Below are 19815 nucleotides of genomic sequence, written 5' to 3'. Positions count from 1 at the left end.
CCCAGTGACTGAAGATGTGAAAAGTGGTGATGTGTTAAATATGTTAATATAATTTCTAGGATCAACTTGTTATTAAATATGTTAATATGGTTATTTCCGAAAATAAGTCACGTTTATACAGGGCAAGTCTACGTGATGCAAACGTGGAGCAACGAGAAAGATATAGGGGTCGTAACATTCTTGATAGGATCTGCGAACGATGGCGAGGCCCGTCGAGGATGTTTAACGACACGGTTAGCGTAAAATATAAGTCACCGCGCCGACGACTTCACGGCTTGACACGCACGTTTTATCAGCTTCAGCTGGGAGATGAAACTGCGGCGTATACAGATTGTTTCAGGTTTGCTATTTCTTCCTTTTATTTGCTCCCGATGAATACCTTGATATGTGATAAATCTTTTTTTTGTTAGAAACAATTTCACTGGACTCGCTATCGTTTTTTTTTAATTAATTAGTAATTATTAATAATTATTAAACATTCATACTTAAATATTTCTGCAATTACAAATTACAGTTGTTTTATTAAATATTTTTTTTCTATTTTTTTCTTTAAAATCAAAAAATAATAATTGAAATATATTTTTAAAATTTAAATTATACATATCATTATACTTGTAGGCTTTTGACATTATGTGAATATTTTATTGAGAAAAGATAAATTGAAACGTCCTATATAATCGCGGGCTCCTGAACATTAAATTATACACGCTCGGCGGCGAACGCCCGACCTCTCTTCGCCCTGTTGGTCGTCGTTTATCCCACGTACTTCTGTCGTATATTATGTCTACTGGGCGTATTAACCGGGCGCTACCGTACACCTGTTTACTTTCAGTGCTCGAGTATTATTTCTATTAACGAGAATACATCCATGCGCGGAGTATTACCACGCTCGCGTATAGCAGAGCGGCCGAAGCCGCTCTAGGGAGTTACGATCTGGATGAAAATGGGAAAACGGTTGAAAACTGCTCGGCCGAAAATTTTCGCGAGAGCACTCGCGAGCGTACATCCTCGAAATTGATTCCAACGCGAAGAGGCATTTGACGCTTCTCCGGACATTGACGTTTAAGCACGCGTTTTTTCATATGCGTTCACAAAACACTGGATCTTTTGAATTTACGCGTTGCGAACAGAAAATTTAAAATGTAATACGATACCGGTAACATAAATAAATAAAAAAATATTATTGATATTGAAAAGGTATTAAAAGAAAATTTTTTGTATGACGTTTTATTTTTAAATTTGCGCGAAATTTATACGAATTTTATATGAATGAATGTAACATTTTTAAGATTAAATATCAAAGTAGATTATACTAGAATAAATTAAAGAAAATAACGATAAATTATAAGATTACAAAAGTTTTTTTTATAGTCGTATTTTATGAAACTAAACGTTTTCATGGGAACAATACGAAACGAATGTAACACACTTTTACTAAATTAATAAAAAAAGTTATAATATTAATTCTATAATCAATGAATTATAAAAAGTATACATACAAGAAAAATATTTTATATTATAATATTATACGTAGAGTTACATTGTCACTGCACTATATACACACACAAAGTGTATATATAGATAGATAAATAGAGAGAGAGAGAGAGAGAGAGAGAGAGAAGGAGGGAAGGAGGGAGGGGGAGAGAGAGAGGGAGATTTAGGAGGAAGGGAGGAAGGGAGAGATCTTATTAAAAAGGAAGTTTTTGTACATATAACATTGTGATATAAAATAATTGAAAATTAAGCTTAGTTTAAATTTAAGCTTTAAATTTTCAAGGCTTAAAATAGAATTCTATTTATAATATGCCACGAAATAAAGTAGAATATTTAAATCAAAATACACGCACATAAAATGTACATATGTATAGTAAAATCTGCATTTATATCAAAATATACGGGAAATAAAACAAATAGAATTCTATTTCTAGCGATATATAGTTATAGTTTGTTTAAAATAAGCTAAGAGCTCTCTTTCTCTCTTTCCTTCTCTGTTGTTTGCCGCCAAATGTAATTAGAACTCTATAAAGGATCGCAATCGAGAATAGATCAGTAAAGAGGATTAAGAAGCTCATTCTGAAAATGGTGCTTCAGTCTTCGTGTACTGGAAGACATCTTCACAAAGTATTTACTATTGTAGTCAGGTGCAGATGCACGTTGAAAGTAAAAAAAGGAAGTCTCGGCGGTAAGAGCGGAAACTTTTCGGGCAGAACGACGTGCTCCGGAAACTCGCATCCTTTCCATCGCGCGCTGTGTCCTTCGGGATACGCCAGCACGGTTTGGGATAAACTCACGGGCATCGAGTTTACTTTGGCGACCGTCAATCCTTCGGGCGCTCAGTTTCTGGGACACGGAGAAGCAGATCTCGCCATTAACGTTTTCAGGGCAAACAAACGGAAAGCTGCCTGGTTCGTTACGAGATACCTTCTCTCGACGATTCGATGAAAGCGACGTTCTGTGAGATTAACGAGACGAGAAATCGATTGATCGTGTGTATGTGAGACACGATTCGGGTACCTCTCTCTTCGAGATTTCATCGGATGGTTTCTCAGCATGATTTGACGTTGAAAATACGTTCGTATTGTTAAATTATCCGATTGAATTCAAATTATTTACGATCATTTAACTTGTATTGTGATATATTGTTAACGATTCGTAGTATCAGATTTATGATAAAATAGTGACGAAAAAAAAAACAGAACAAGTTGCAAAAATTGATTGAATTTTTTTTTTTTCAGTTGATATTAGGATCTTCCAAAAGATTCAATACATTTCGCAGTTCATGCAATGAAGATTGAAAAGTTGTCAGAGATAGTTGTGGTTAGATATGAAGTTAAATATGATAATATTATGTAGATATCGAAGTTATACGTTTCAAAATTTCCTTCAGTTTTGACTTATAAATGGTAAGGAAATTTGATTGGTAAAATGTGTACGCAATATTATTCTGATTGCTACTTTTAGAGAGTAAAAGGTTAAACATTGTTAAAGGTGCTTCATAATTCTGAATATAGATAGATAAACAAGAATTGACAAGAACGAAATCGGAATACTATCCGATTTTGTGAATATTGAGATATGAAAAAAGCAGGAGAAATGGAAAATCGCGCAGATGCAAATAACGTGTATTGAGAACGTTTCGATAATCTTTTGATCCGAGTGCCAGAAATGACATTCGAGCAACTCGACACTCGCCGAGTTAAGATTGCAACCGCAGTGGCGGATATTCGCCGCGCCTCGCCCAGCCTTAATCTACTTAAGCCGCTTAATTCATGGCGTAGCTACGTAAAATATTTACATTGTACAAGTGCGCACACGGCCGCAGGGCTGTTACGCGTGTACGTAAACGTGCCGCGTCATGCGCGCGAGCGTCGAGACGAGGGAAGCCTTAGTCAAGAGTTGGTAACTCCGTCGGAGCGATATAACGAACACATGTTGCAACGAGAGTCTACATAATCCGCAACAAGCTGTAGAGGCGTACGCAACTCTGTGTGCGTGTGTGTGTGTGTGCATGCGCGCGTATAAGGGTTGCGCGGGGGAGTCGTGCACGCGCCCTTCTCTCATTTCCATGTCGCGTCCTTCCTGTTCGATCGAACGCGAAGCTGTCTCATCTATAATTTTAACCTCGCTTAGTTTGCCACCTAATCTTTTGCCTTTACATTTATGAAATAATTAATACGACTTTAACATCTCAAATTCTGTTTTACACATTGTGCGTTGAGGCAATATTATTAAAATATAAAATTCCTCCAGTTTCCTTTGTTTTAACAAAAATTATTATTTAAATAAAAAAAAAGTATGATCTATTAAATTAAAAAAATAAACGCGATCCAGTAGACCATTTCTATAACTTTTAACTAAAATAGTGCCGTTATCGTTACATTGCATGAGTATAAAGCATGATAAGAAATAGCATGTAATGATAACGATACTGTTGTTAAGAATTACAAAGTAGGCTTTGTTAGGCACCGTTATGACTAATGAATACGAGGTTATTCCGAATATACGTTCGCTAAACCTGGCTATTTGTTACAGTTAAAGATCATTAAAACCGTTGCGTTTTTGTGACATATCTTTATTACATTATTATAAAATTTATAGTAATTGAAATGTAATTCCTCCTGTAGTTGAAGATCACTGAAATCACCGCTTTATTGTATATCTTTACTGTATTACTGTAAAATTTATAATAATCGATATATTGATCCATTACATATCGATTCTGAAAAATTATTTCCCATTGCGTGAAATAATTACCTTGATTGGCTTTACTTTGATAAAGCTGGTTTTGTACGCGAAATAAATCTCGAACTTCTTCTTACACGCAACGAAAGTGATGTTGAAACATCAACGTGCCACGAATGCAACATTATTATCGGGCGGCATGCCCGAGTGTTGTCCGACTCAAAGAAGAGAAGCACATTTCCATTCGTGCTATTCATACGGGGGATGGAAGGTGCACACGCACGGGCGGAGGTGATCGCACGTGACACGCAGGCTAATGCCGGTTATGCAGCACACACCAGCCAGTTCCGCGTACATGGGAACATCTGTACCAAGAATTCAGTTCGGATAGGGCCTAATAGTTGGAACTCGTTAACAAAATTGTTTGCGCTTCGTGATTCTGCTACCATACAAGTGGTCTCATATAACTGTATGTTTAATCTTTCGCTTAGTTGTTAATAAAATTAATAATCTGCTCGAATTTTTAATTATAACGCTTATGTCGAATATCGCACGAAAGCAAATGGAAATATCTATGCTATGTTAATTGCATATAGAATTGCAAAGCGTCCTCTACATGATTTGTGTTATTTTCAGTAATAATGTTTAAAATCTATTAATAATATTTAAATTACAATTTCTGTTAATAATATTTAAATTACAATTTCTCTGTTAATAATGTTTAAATTATAATTTCCATTTCCGTAATTTATTATATTTTATTTTTGTAATTTATGAAATGTGTTCAATAAAGGGGCACCATCAATTTTTCGGGGGTTCAAATGAGTACTAATATATGTTTCACAAGATTAATTTCACTCGGGTCCAGCTAGTAAATCAATTAAAAATGATTTCGTATCGATCCTCTTTGTAGACAATGCAAATATGATATCAATTTATTTACTGAAGTGCTGCTTCACTCAATTTTCTGTCGTGGACATTACTGTCGTGTCGTTCCCGCGAAAATATATTTTTGACGCATAGTTTTTCACGCCGGTACGATCGTAAGCGGATGATCAGGCTTTTATGGAGTATCGGTCGTCAGTAGCGTGCTTTGTGATGAACCATCAACAGGCATGACTTTCCAATGCAACGATGCATCGACTTTGGCTGGTTACATGGCACCAAATTGAAACACCATAGTCCCAAACACACAATCGCGCTGATGATATCGGTTGCATTGAAATTCATAGAGCTAGTCGATGTTATCGATACTAAGAGATGCAAAGATTTTCTATCCTCAAAGAGAATACCGCAAAGATTGCAAAGATTGCAATTAATATAAACAATTACGTTTTGTTCGTAATAGTCTTATAATTAGAAATAAAATTTTGCTTCCATATGTTTCCATAAGTTTTCAAATGCTTGGAATCATGAATGTTAAAATTGTACATCTTGAATATTTCGGTCATAGATGATTATGCGAATAAATCTTTAAATTTCAAAATACTGTATTTCTGATTTCTCTAATCTTGTAAAGTGATATCCTATAAAAAAGTCCTGCAATTACTAAAATCCTTTAAGAATTTTATTTGAGTCTTTATTTGGATATATTATCAAATAAAGTAAGATTGACATGATGAAAAATGAAAAACGCGAAATTAGTCTGGCTGCATTAGTTAGGAAAGCAATGAAGAATATGTAGCACCGTTTCTCTTAGTTGTGCCAATGGAAGTAGGTCGGATTCAGTGTTCTGAAAGCAATGAATGCACTTGTATGAAACGGACCGGAGGTGAGGTCTGGTAAGCCGGTACATTTCTTCAGGGGAGGATCGCTTTACACGTACCGTGACCAGTTACGCGGGACACGACCGATGACATGGAGCGGTCGCAGCAGTCACTCCATCGCGCATGCATGAGACGTGATATGAATTGCAAATATCTAAATGCCGCTGGTAGGGTTTATATGTAATATCGGTGCGGTCTCTCTTGCCAAGTAGCTTGTCAGACCAACCCCAGAGACTGCATGCTTTATTTCTCTAAAATTCTAGTACTGTGAAATTTCGTCACACGTAAGTTATTTCCGTTGTCAATGACAATTTATATTACTATCGTGAAAGATAATTTTATATGATAAAGATTCATTTATGACAAAATTTTCTTTAGCTACGAGTATATTAAATTTATCAGAAGTCACTCAAAATTGATATAATTAATTATTTACGCTATTATAGTTTTATTTTTATACGAACTTGATCAAAATAAGACGTTAAGGAAGATCAAGCTTCTGCATGTTCTTACGTATTATATTATTTATTTAGTTTATTTTTAAATCTTATATTTCTGCAAGAAACGAATTTTGCGTGCAATTTATTCGAGCGTGTTGAAATCAACTCCATCACTCGTGGTCTTTAAAGATATAAATAAAGTCTGAATTATAAAATATTATCTAATTATAGACCGTCACGATATCGACATGTGTAATTAATACGAATTGTGCATTATTTATAACATGCAGTACAACGAAACTTACTTATAATAGTATGAACGAATTTAGACTGATGAGAATAAATCTAAAATATAAAAATTCTTATATTCGGTCAAAGCAGGATTTTAGTATTTAAATATTTTGTGAAAATGAATTTTTATATATATATATATATATACATGATTCTGCATATTGCGCGCCGAAATTTTTCGATCTTGAAACGCCATCATGAGCAGAATCAAAATAATAATATCGCTTTATTAAATTGGCAAGCAATTTATAATAATAATTTTTTTATGCTAGTAAATATCTTTTTATAAAAATGTTAATAATCAGATGTTAATAAGAATCTTAACATCTGCGAATAATTTATTGCGAAAAATATTGCGACAAAAAAATTGCAACGCGCAGTATACAGAATCAGATATGTATGTAAATTTACAAGAAACATTTAAGCACTAAGATCCTCCTTTGAACGAATTTTATTTAATTAATTTCATTTGTAATATCTATCTTTTGTTTCTAATTGTTAAACACTTTTCCAAATTTATAAATACAATAATTCAAGTTTTAAATGACATATTTATTTTGAGAATTATTTTGGAACAAATGTTTTGCACTTCTCTTCCGTTCTGTTATTACTGTTCATACGATTATATTAGACGTTTATTTTGTAGAATACGGTTATTCGAATCGTGAATGAGTAAAGCCGACAAGTCTTTTCCGCTTACAGTTTGTCGACTTGTGGTTTCCAACTGTTTGATCCGCTCAAAGAAACCGAAGAGTCGAAAAATTTAGGTCAAACAACTTGAAACGTATACCGATTTTCCTTGGATTTAACTTAGCGTTACTAAAAGGTTTAATATTATTCTTTTGTGTTGAATGATTGTATACCTACGTTGCAATATAAATTATAATTTATGCAAAGGGAAACAATTCCCAGTCTTACTTGAAAATTGTTTTCTTTTGCATCCAGAGAAAAGATTGCTTCGATTTAAAGAAATTTCGGTTAAATGAAAATTTCTTTGATTTGTGAAAAAATTTCTTTTTAATTTAAATATTATTTTTTTAAATCAAAGAAAGTGATCAAAACATAATTGGTTACAATGATCTCGTTTGCATAAATTTTGTAATTTTCGAAGTTGTAATGGAGCTTGAAATTTTAACGAGGATAAAATTTTGTCATGTATAGCATATTCGCTCACATTCAGTTTCCGAATAATTTTTTGAAACGCATCTTTGGAATGATAGATTTTATTTACTTTTCAAACGCACAATATTGTGCGCTTAAATATGTTCAAAAACATATCATAGATCGTGTCAGAGATTTACAATTTAAATAATTTCAGAAATGTTCTAAATCGAGAAATTAAATTCGTTTGTTCGGTAAACTGCTGTTCCGCGAGAAGCGAATTTCGTGTGCAATTTATTCGAGCATGTCGAAATCGACTCCATCGTTCGTGGTCTTCAGAGCTACAATGAAGTCCGAATTTTCCAGCGAGATTTCAGCGGGATATTTTTGTGTGCGATATCGGCACGAACTGGAACATTCTCTCTCCAAGTACTACTACAAGTACATTCCCGAGAGTACGAAAATAAATGTCGGTTGAATTTTCCGTAGATACTTTTCTAAGGAACATGAAAGAAATTAGAAAAAAGTACGAGCAATATAATATAATTGAATTTACCAAACAGAATAGAGTACACACTATTATACAATTATTGTGTACATGTATTCTTTAAATCTCGTGGAATGAAATCTCATTCGAAGAGACTGAAAATTTCGCCTGTCTTGAAAAAAGAGTGAAAATCTGTCACTGAACAAAGAGTCATATTTTCAAAACAGGCTAAATTTTTAGTCTCTTCCAGTGAGATTTCACTCCACGAGATTTAGAGAATAAATATATAATATTATATATAAATACATAATAATAAAAGTATACATATATATATATATATATATATATATACATATGTATATATTTATATTTTTGTACACATACAATTTCATATTTTTAATACTTTTCTCTTCCCGTATTGTTTATAGTATTTAATCAATTTACTTCCGTCACTATTGCCCATTTTCCTCTTGTTTTTGCATTTCTATTACAAAATTCTATTATTTAGTGATTCTTTGAAAGCTACTTTTTTCAATGTTCTCTCGCTTATGAAACCGCAGCAGGATACGAGCACGTCCCCTTGCACCAACACCTCTTCTCCTGGTGCCTGCGAGTAGGAACCGAGCCGGAGCTACCGCGACGTTGGCCCGTTTCGTTTCCTTCCTGCATCTCCTAGTTTTATTCCCCGTACCCATTCCGGGATCCATTCTCGCAGAATTTTACTAGCCGCGACTCGAAAAATCTCGGCCACTGCCGAGCTGGGAGAGCCCGGGCGCGTTACCGGGCTCTACCCGCGAGCGTCAAAGCCCAGAATTTATGACGGTCAACTAAATGTCCGGCCGAGGAGAATCCACTTGGGCGTGTATCACGTCGGCGTGTTCGCGATTCTTTCACGGCTGGTGCGAAATTTTTATATGCCCTCCGGCGGGATCGCAGTGTGTGCGTGAATCTCCACTGACACGCGTGGAATTACGTCGCCATTGTTCGCGCGGCAACGCGATTTCCCGTTTCCTCGCGACAGTCGTATCAAGCGTCGTCATTACGTTGCATCCAAAATGGAAAACATTTCTAGCGCGGCCGACATTGCGTTGCCGAGAGATTTTTGTGTCGTTGAACGTTACGCGTGCGGAGTATTTCAACGTCCTCCAATGCCTACAAGCCATAAATGTGCCAAGCATTTTTGCAGGAATTTGCAAGAATTGTTGGCTATCGATTATTAACGTCAATTAAATTTTAACACTAGTATAGAAAAAGGATCGTTGTAGAAAAGAAGAAAACAACTTTTGAGAATTTTATTTCAAGTAACTATTTTATAAAAAAAAAGAAAAAAATGAAATTTCTCCCTTTAAAAAATTTTTCATATAAAAACATATATAAACATATATAATTATATATGAAATATGTTTATATGTGCTCATACGTTCTTCTTTATTTTGTAAAATGACTGTTTAGTACATGCAGAATAATAATAATGAGAAACAAAAAGTAATTAAAATGATAATTTTTACTTTATTTGTTCTTCAAAAATTCAAGAAGAAATATTTTTTAGTCTTTTTTATTATTATCATTATTTTTCTTGTATTAAACAGTATAATTTTACAGGAGAAAAAAGTTTATGTATGAGCATATTTTGTATATAATTATACGCGTCTCCCCCCCCCCCACTTAACCAAATCTTAATGAATAAATTATATAATAATGCGTTATTTATGCGCTCTCAAAATCTACAAAAATAATTTTGGTGTTTATTTAGCTAAAAAAAATTTTTTAGGGGAACCAGGCTGTCCCCCTCTCTCCCTACGTGTTAATAATAACCGATTTGGAAAATCAAATATACAGGATTTATGCGCTATTTATACGCTTTCATATTAAGTCAAGAGAAAAGTCCTTTTGCAGCGCAAAAATTGAAATTGCTTGGAAATAGTAGCGCATAAATCGAAGATATATTTTGCATAGTTAGATAGCGTAATTTTGCAATTTTAAACGACTTAGGGAATATGCGACTATTTGCTCCAAGAGGAAAGTGCCTTAAGGGATGCAGCGCAAAAATTGAAACTATGTGAACATGAAAGCCCATAAATCCTGCATATTTGATTTTCCAAAATATGGAAGGGCTGACTGGTAGCAGTCTACTCAGTCTTCCCACAAAAATTTTTTTTTAGCTAAACAAAATGAGCGCAAAAATTGTTTTTGTGGATTTTGAGAGCGCATAAATAGCGCATTATGATATATTCATTCATTAAGATCAAGTGGGGTGGGGGGAGGGCAGATAGGCAGACATTTATTTATACATGTATAATTATTCTTATATGAAAAAATGTTTACTTGGCTGTTGCAAGAATAATGAAAAACTGCTATTTCAATACTATAATATAATTTATAGAATTTTAGACGCTCTGGTTATCAAATTTACTTATACGAAAATAAAAAGTAAATTTGTTCTGTAGCTTTCTTTTGCATATACATTCTATTGAGATAAATTCGATCTATATCAAACGTCACGTTTAAAATTTAACGTAGCTCATACATCTCGATCCGACGCAAGAACGATCCAATATCCGGTATTCACGATATACTCTCTCTCTCTCTCTCTCTCTCTCTCTCTCTCTCTCTCTCTCTCTTTCTCTTTCTTTTGAAATAAAAAAGTTCTCTATTCTATAAAAAGGAAAAATAGGTCATGCACGGATCAGCGCCTGACTGATTGTTTTCTTATGCATTGGAAGGAGACGGTATGAAGCTACGCTGGAGAGGTACTAAACTCGTAAGAGAACGTCCGACTTTATCATATTATTACGCAACTGCCACATGCATACGTCGAGACGAGAGTTTATTTGCGCCGCGGCCAGTCGTTGCCGACGCCGACGTCGCCGTCATCGCTATTGAGTTTGTTTGTTTTTTACTCGAGGCGCCGCGCCATTTCGTCGACAATAAGCCAGCAAAGAAGTTCACGCGTGGCGAGAAACGTAGATACAAATACAAGCGGTGATTTGAAGGGTCACCGATAAAACCAGAGAAAGCACTCGCGCCTTTTCTTCATTGACGTACCACTTTGTTTAACGGTAAGGTCGAGAGGACGAGATGCGAACATTTTCTCGAGTTTGCATTCACATATACACACAGGCATACATGCATACGCGTACACACGTACACGCAATTCGTACTAAAATAACACCCGAACGGAAGGAATATTTTCGCGACAGGAATTTATACAACTCGTCGCACGTTGTGTAATCATTGTAATCATTGTACATAACAAAATAAAAATCTTTGCCGTGTGCAATCGAAATGCGTTTTTAAAAAAAGATTTTCTGTTCTTTTTACCGTTCTTATTTTTTTTTAATATTTCGCAAAACTGCAATTACTTTTCAAAATTAAAACGTTATCTTAAAGTTTCTATAAAAGCAATTTACTCGATGTCACTCATTTACTACAATTAAAAAAAATAAAGATTTCCAGAAAATAAGTTTGAATATTTTGAAACATTAGAATCTTGTAATATTAAATTTAAGATGCAAATTTGGTATAATAATTGATTGTAGAGAAATAAAATTATGTTTTCTTAAAGTATGTTTTCTGTTTATGTTCTTTTTTGCAAGCAATTAAAAAATAACTTTTCAGTTCTGTTATTATTGTAACAAATGTGCGATAATAAAGTGTTTGAATTTTTTATTTCTGCAGAATTATATATAATTATATATAATTATATTCTCAGATCTCTCATTTGCAATTTAAAATTTTCCATAATTTATTTTAGTATTAAACATAATTCAGTTAAATTTCCTTATCAAATATGTTAAATTAATTTCAAATGAAATTTTCTTGGAAATTTATATAAATACACTTGTTATATACTTTTGCGACAGTCGCGATCTTATATAAATGGCATTTTAATTCTTAACAAGGCCTTAAAGTTTACGTAAGGTTATTATTCGAAAATTATATTTCTGATGCTTATCATTCCACTTCCATATCAAAATGCTCACTATCTTGAGGCTTCTCGACGACACACGTGCATTAAATTGCACGTGTCGTTATGAGATACTGGAAAATAGGCGCAGATAATGGTGTTAATTAACGACTTATGTAATTTACAGTTACGAATTAGAGAAACGTCTTTAAAGCGATAAATAATAGTTAGTAGAGTATCGATCTTGAGTTTATGAGAATTAACGCACCCGCGGCTGCCTGACATAATTATCTCAATGAATCCTACTCGATGAACAGATGTTCAAAGAGAATTATAACTAAGGGCTGTCGATACGCAAGTTGATCGTTTTAATTTACGTTTTTGCGATATCGCCTACGCCGATTGCATAGTTATATATTTTTTGATTTTTATATATGATAAACTTCAAGATTGTTAACATGATGACATTTCTACTTGTTTTCTAAATATATTTAAAATATTTATAAAAAGTTGTTGAATTAAAGCGATATGTATAGTGATACTCACAATGCATTCTTGAGAAGCATGCGAAGATTGTTATGTAATGCTAGTGAAGGTCAAATATACATAAATATGAAAAACAAGAATATGAGAATAATTAACCGGTTTAATCTCGTTTAATTCACTAAGTATATAAATTAGAGAGATTGTAAACTATTCAAATTGATTAGTGATTATTCATTTTGGTATAACGCAGTTAAATACATTTTTCTTTCTTAAAATATATATTAAATTATTTGTAATGTTTATCTACCTCTAAAATTATTTCTACTTTTAACAAAATATCTTTTTTAATATATAGTCGAAACCGAAATTCCGATTATCTAAAATCAGAATGTTTAGTTTAATTACAATATTTAGAGAACACATTGTTTTTTACATTACATTATATAAAATTTTATACATATTTATATAATTATAATATACATGCATATATAATATATAAGTTTATATTATAGTAAAAATTTATTATGTTGCTTATATATTATATATACAATATATTTTTTTAATTAATGTACAAAAAAGTTATATTACAAATATATCTATTAAGATTAAAAGAGTCACTTTTTGAAAGATGTATTATTAAAAAATATTGACGTAATACTACAAATATAAATAATATCTATTGCAGCATCGAAAAATCGAAAAAGTTTTCTTACGAAAACTGACTCTTGTGGTCCATTCGCCACTAGCTAGAATACGCGAAGCATATTTATGTAACGTTTTGTCGACGATGTTGCGAGAAACGTAATTTCAGCGTAGAGTTGTGTTCTCGCACGTGGTGTTTTCGTTTTTGCGGTGTCGCATTTACTACATATGCATGGCGGCACGAAAGATGTAATTAGGTCGTGACGTTTATAATTCGATTTAACATGACCCGTACAATCCGCTTTGGAATTGCTCGTTTGCGTTTTACTTTACGGAAGATTCGCTATTTGTTAAACATGCACATTCCTACCGATAAATATTTTGTCAAATTAACCATTGTACAATATATACATTTGAAAATCTAAACGAATTTAGAGTAAAGTAAGTTTTTTTTCATTGAAGAAAATGCAAAGATGTAATATACACAATAAGCAGAAATGCTGCAAATCAATACAGAAATTGTGCACTGCACAAAAATTTTCTTTGAAAAAAGTTTTTTGCATTAAAAAATTGAATGTATAATTAGTTTACGTTGATTTTAGAATGTCTTTTAAAGCTTCGCTTATTTGTAGCATCGATTTTTCTGCCAATTATTTCTTTACAATTATTTCAATCTGAGTTATAAACGAAATCGGAATTTTGGATATATATATAAACATCTGAGTTATTATCAATAAGAATTGAATATTTAAATTCATACACCAAAATCTATATAATAGAACTAAAAGGAAATGTATACAAAGAAAGCTTATATTATTGGACTTTTCCAATTAATGTGAGTAATATAATACAAAACACGGATATCTGATATCTGAATCAATAATTTTATATTTTAATTTATCCGAAATATATGGCTAACGCAATTATTCAACATTTATCTCTGTGTTTGTGAATTTTGCTGCCATTTCGACGGTTGTCAAATTATATATTGAATAATCAATAATTCACTCTCGCTCACTGGTAAATTTTTATTATTCATATTTATTTTTGGACTTCCTACAGCAAAATCGTGCATAATATTTTTGTTACGAGGTATGTGTAAATCGGAACTGAAGCAAGGTCCGGCAGTCTATGGCAATTAGATTAGTTGTAAAATCGGATTACCACGAGAAAGACAAATCTACGATGTTCGTTTGCGGACCGGTTGAAAATATATCACGCAGCTGAGGGTAGAACGCACGTATCACACGGCGACTTTATGATCATAGAAATAAATGATCGGGTCGTGGTTCGCCGCGCTCAAGCGTACTGGAACGGATTACGCCTCTCCGTATCCGCGCGAAAACGTATCGCACGCAATCCGTCACACGCGACGATGATATCCGCTTATCGTTTCCGATCGTTACGTTTACACGTTACTGCCGGTAGATTAGCTTATATGCGTACGTCATACTGCATCACTGATCGCCACTTTTTGCCTTTAACACGGTTTTACATCGTTTTTGTAAATGATAAATAGCGCAGGATGCTTGATACAATGACATTTCTGTGGTCTCTTCTTTATTCGAACTAAGCTATATTTATTGCGCGCGCTTTCTAATAAAAAAGATGAATAAATGTACATTTTGTATACTATTATATGTATATTTGTGTTGTATTGTTTATATTATTGTTTCTGTAAAATTCAATAAGTTATAAAAAAAAACCGGTATTTTAGTAAATTATAACTTCGATTATTGTATATTCGAAGCGAGAGAATACGAGCGATGAAGAAACGAGGCGACCATGCCGATAAATAACGCGCGATAAATGAGCCAAGCCGGCGTGCAATGTGCGAGCATAAACTATCAACGTGCGAAGGGTGTTTACCGTTAAAAAGGGGCGTTTGCGGCATGTAGCATGGGGGTGCCTTATCGCGACTATATGGGCGGATTGTGCAGCTCGGTATATTATCACTTAAGCTGTATCATTCGGCACCATTATGTAGATATATGCGGTACTGTCTCTCGTTATTATTTTTTTAATCTTTCACATTATTTTTTCAATATTGAAACGATTATTTTACTAAAAGCGTATGGCATATTGAACCTTGCTCGATAATTATCGAGCTGATTGTATAGGCATAATGCGCGCGATATAAAGAATGCAGCGGCTGATTAATGATGCTTCTACTATGGACGTTATAAAAGATGGACGATTAATTATCAGAGATATTGCGATTAACAATATAAGGCGATTTAAAATATCCGATATTGATTTTAATAAATTTTTTAGACAATTCAAAATTGATTTTTTTTCGGAACTTTGATATTAGAAAAATATTCTGATTATGACCAAGATGATATATTGCATTTTGATAAGGTTGGATAACATTTTTAATTATCATAATTGAACTTGATGTTTTATATCTAGAATATTTGATAGATTTAATTATTAGGATTAGTTTGAGTCGGGTCTATAAAACTTCCACCTACAGTCACTAAACTTTTTTTTTACTAAAGTTATGTTGAATCGAATTAAATAAATGTAATATCACTATTAAGAAATTCTGGTATTATTGGCCAGAATAGAATTAATTATATTTACCTGATAATTTCTAAAAAAGAAAGAATTTTGGTTTATTTTCTATCATATTTTCTAACAGGCATAATTAAATTAGAAATCTACAGATAGATTAAATTTATGCAACCAGATTTTTTTTAGTGGAAATACATTTTAATTATTAAAGTGTAAGTAATGTAAGTTCATTTTAATTGAAGAGGATTTTATCTAACAATATTTTCATCTCTTTGTTAGTCACTATAATTTTGATTTTAGTAAGCTACTATAATAGTGCTGAAACAATGTTATATTTTGAGATAAAGAATATAATGAAATAATGAATTATCAAATCTTACTTAATACAAAGTTGAAAGATTTAAAAAATAAACTCCCGCTTTATAAAGGTTAAAGAATTTGTAACTAATATTTAGTAATATCAGAACAGTTTATTATTTTATGGAAGCGAAATCGGTTTAGGAAACTGTTTAGCGAACAAGCTTTACTTTGCCGTATAAAAGAAAATTTTCTATGAAGTGAAAGAACCATGTATTATATGAGAGTAAAAATAGGATCTAATATCTAAGAAAAAAATCGATAAGTACAATTATAATACATATTAAAATTGAAGTTAGTTGATTGAAACTAGTTGACCTTTCTAGATTAGTTAAATTATAAAAAATTTTTATTTGCGCCGATGTTATATTATCTCTGTCGGTACAATTTAACTTCTGCAATATTTTCCAGAAGTATTTCTTACCGTAATTGTCAAGTATTGTACCTTCAAAGTATCTTAGAGATTAAAATTGTTAGATAGTAAAATAAGATAGAAAGATATAAATAGAGAGCAAAGTATCTTTTTATAATACTTTGATATTTTATATATATATATATATATATATATATATATATATATAAGTATACTTTATATGGATTTAAATTGCTATAAGAATCTTAATACTTGTAAATTTTGATTAAAAAGTTACAATTAATTTTAACAGTATTGAACAATTAGTTTTAACAATATTAAATAGAAAATCATGATCAATATTTAATTCTTCTTTTATCAAGAAAAAGCAAGATCGTATAGCGTAATCTTTGTATTACATGGTTTCTGCACAATCCTATCTAAAGCGTGATTTACACGGGGTGATTTTTATTTGCTAGAAGCCGATGTCATTAATTCGTCAGTGAATTCTCTCGATTCTGCTGCTATTCGCTTGAAGCAAGCTTCTTAATTCGTCAACGAATTCGCTGATGAAAGTTTCTTCTACATGCTTGGTTTTTATTCGCTAGTGACTAAAATTTTGAATGATCGCTAGTGATCAAGCGAATAGCTGGGCACAAAGCACAACAGCGATTCGAAATATGTCATTCGATGACATGATTATTCTCTGATGCTTATGGTCTGAGTGGCCGAGACGTTTTGGAAAAATTCTTTTCACACTGACTTAAAAATTCGCTCTGGAAGAGCAGCAAGAAGCTAGCGACAAGCTGGTGACAAGCTAGCGACAAGCGTCGAAAGCGGTATTTTTGTCGCGACTTTTTTTGTACGCTAACAAAAACAAACCCGCGTCTAAAAGAAGTTTTTAGTAGCGAATTCACTATGAAGTCTCTAGACGCGGCTTCTAGCGAATAAAAGTCGCTCCGTGTAAATCACGCTTAAATCTTTTTCTTTTTTATATTACACTGATTATGAGTCTGGTTGAAAATGAATAAGCCAATAAATTTTGATCATATCAATCAGAATTCCGATCATCATAATTAGACGTCTGGTTATCTCGATTAGAATTGTAATAGATTTAACTATGAAATTCTGATTTATCTATTTTTTACTAGAATTATTTAGTGCAATGAGACTTTTGCATATATATATATATATATATATATATATATATATATATATATATATATATATTCTTTATTATCGCTTTAGCGCAATTTTTATCCCCTTTCAAAGAAAAAGCTGCTTTAATGCTCTGGTAGTCGCATTTTCGAATGCAGACCGCCATGACTTTGGTTGAAGATAAACGCGGACGCACAAGATTAGAAGAGCTAGTAGAAAAGGAATAGTACAAGTAGGGCGTGTGCGAGGAGGGTGGAAAACGGCAGAGTGGATTGCTATAAAGTTAGCTGGTTAACTCGACGAAACAACGGTACCAAGTTAGAGCGCGAGAAGTTGGCGTCAGTTGGCACCAACGCGGCGCAGTCGTAGGAGAAGAGGGAAGTGGGTGGCGAACCCCAGCACCCCTAACTATTTCATTGTTTCATAATTGAAGCATTTGCGGTTTCACCGTTATGCATATATCCATTAAAGGGGCCGGAGCACGAAAACGCAGCGTCGTCGTCTACGAAACTCGCCTCGTTATGGCAACGCAGCCGTGGAACGTCTTTTCAGAAACGATCATTGAACCGTCAGTTCTCTTGCTTGCGCATATCGCCTGTCCTTCGATAATTAGACTGTTGAATATCGTGTTGTGCAAATCTGCACAATAAAGTTACACGATAAAGAGAATGTTAAGGCCAAACGATTCAATTTTGTGTTTTTTAGTATTGAAATAATTGATCCATATTATTGAATGAAAAAAATGGGCAGTCAATACGTTTATCTATTTGATTAAATAGGAATAAATAATCAAGACAAATGTTTATGCTTAAAAGTTAGAAAAATAATACGTTTAAGTATCGCATAATTATATATATCTATATACATGAATTTTAAGAACAGCTTTTTTTGTTTAAATGCATTTTAGGAACTGAACACTCTTAGATTAAATTAAATTGTCTGTTTTCTAACTTAATTTATCAATTTATCATCGAGTAAAACTAATATAAATTTAGAAAATTCTGATTTTTATTATGTTCTTATTTTTTTACATTTTTTTCTTTGTCATCTAAATTTAGTTCAAACATTTATTCATAAGTTTATTTAATCCTTGTTACAAGCAGATTTTATAAAAAGTTTGAAATATATAAACATGTTAATAATTTTTATTAATAATATTATTTACATATATTTTGTTAAATAAAATTAAAGATCCATGGTGATTAATTATGTTTTGATAATTTAATTTGCGACAACTAAATGAATAATTAATTTTTTTTGCGATTTTCTTTAAATTGAAAATAATAAATTGAAATAATGTTGGGCTGCCAAAAGAGATAACGTCACAACGTAAAATTATCTGTAGTCCGTTTATAAAATTGAACGGCAATTGAATGAAGCGGAACGACAAATTAGCTTCTGGCACGAATGGTCGATTTATGTAAATCAGATTAATGTCATCAGTCTGTGCATTCCCTATTATTGCACTTTCTATTCTCATTAAATGTCTGTATGTAGGTACGTGCATTTATTTTTATATAGCTTAACAATATATATATAGTATATAGGTAGGAATTTTACAAGAAAATTGCAATAATATATTCTAGCAAATTACAACAATTAAGACATCTTTGTTATTTCTATAAACTTTTAAATTTTATTTATAAGCTCCTCCGACTCTTGATTACTTATAAATCGTTTGCTCAAAATAAAATATATACATACTTACATATTATTATTGATTTGTATTATGATTAATATAAAAGTAAACAGAAATTATAAAAATTTTATGTTTATTAAGAATTTTCATTAACAATAAATTTAACAAAATTATTTTTCAATATTTAACAAGTAAATAAATATAATTGAATTTGGTCTATCGTATAAAGAATTATATATTTATCAAAATTTGGTCTATAAGACAAATATAAATTACCAGGTAATATAATTTAAATCTTTCGTGCAATTTTCGCTTTTAGTAACAGCTCGTTATAGATATTTACCAAATTTTACGTTGCAATTGATTGATCGTACGACACACTTCAACGTAGAATTTCAATAGAGCGAACGGCACGCATAGTATAGCGGGATCGAGTTTCGAGTTAATGTTGATTAACTTATAGCCCCTCGTCGTCATTATAGCGCGTCAC

The 19815-nt window shown here is 32.4% G+C and overlaps 1 protein-coding gene across 20 annotated transcripts in view; it reads left to right on the top strand.

The window, feature by feature from the left end:
• The window catches only part of LOC105149436 (CUGBP Elav-like family member 1-A), a 562295-nt gene that overhangs the window by 173736 nt on the left and 368744 nt on the right, over positions 1 to 19815 (top strand). The window contains exon 1 of one of the 20 annotated variants that reach the window (XM_011061852.2): positions 10558 to 11326. The exons of the other annotated variants lie outside the window; for them this stretch is intronic. The gene's annotated coding sequence lies outside the window, so the exon portion shown is untranslated. Of the gene's footprint in view, positions 1 to 10557; positions 11327 to 19815 lie in introns of those variants that run through there. 20 annotated transcript variants of the gene reach the window in all.

Source organism: Acromyrmex echinatior, chromosome 3, assembly GCF_024713525.1.
Source record: "Acromyrmex echinatior isolate Ae372 chromosome 3, ASM2471352v2, whole genome shotgun sequence".
Lineage (NCBI taxonomy): Eukaryota > Metazoa > Arthropoda > Insecta > Hymenoptera > Formicidae > Acromyrmex > Acromyrmex echinatior.
The sequence above is the reverse complement of the archived record's forward strand: the minus strand, read 5'-3'. Positions and strand labels throughout refer to the sequence as shown.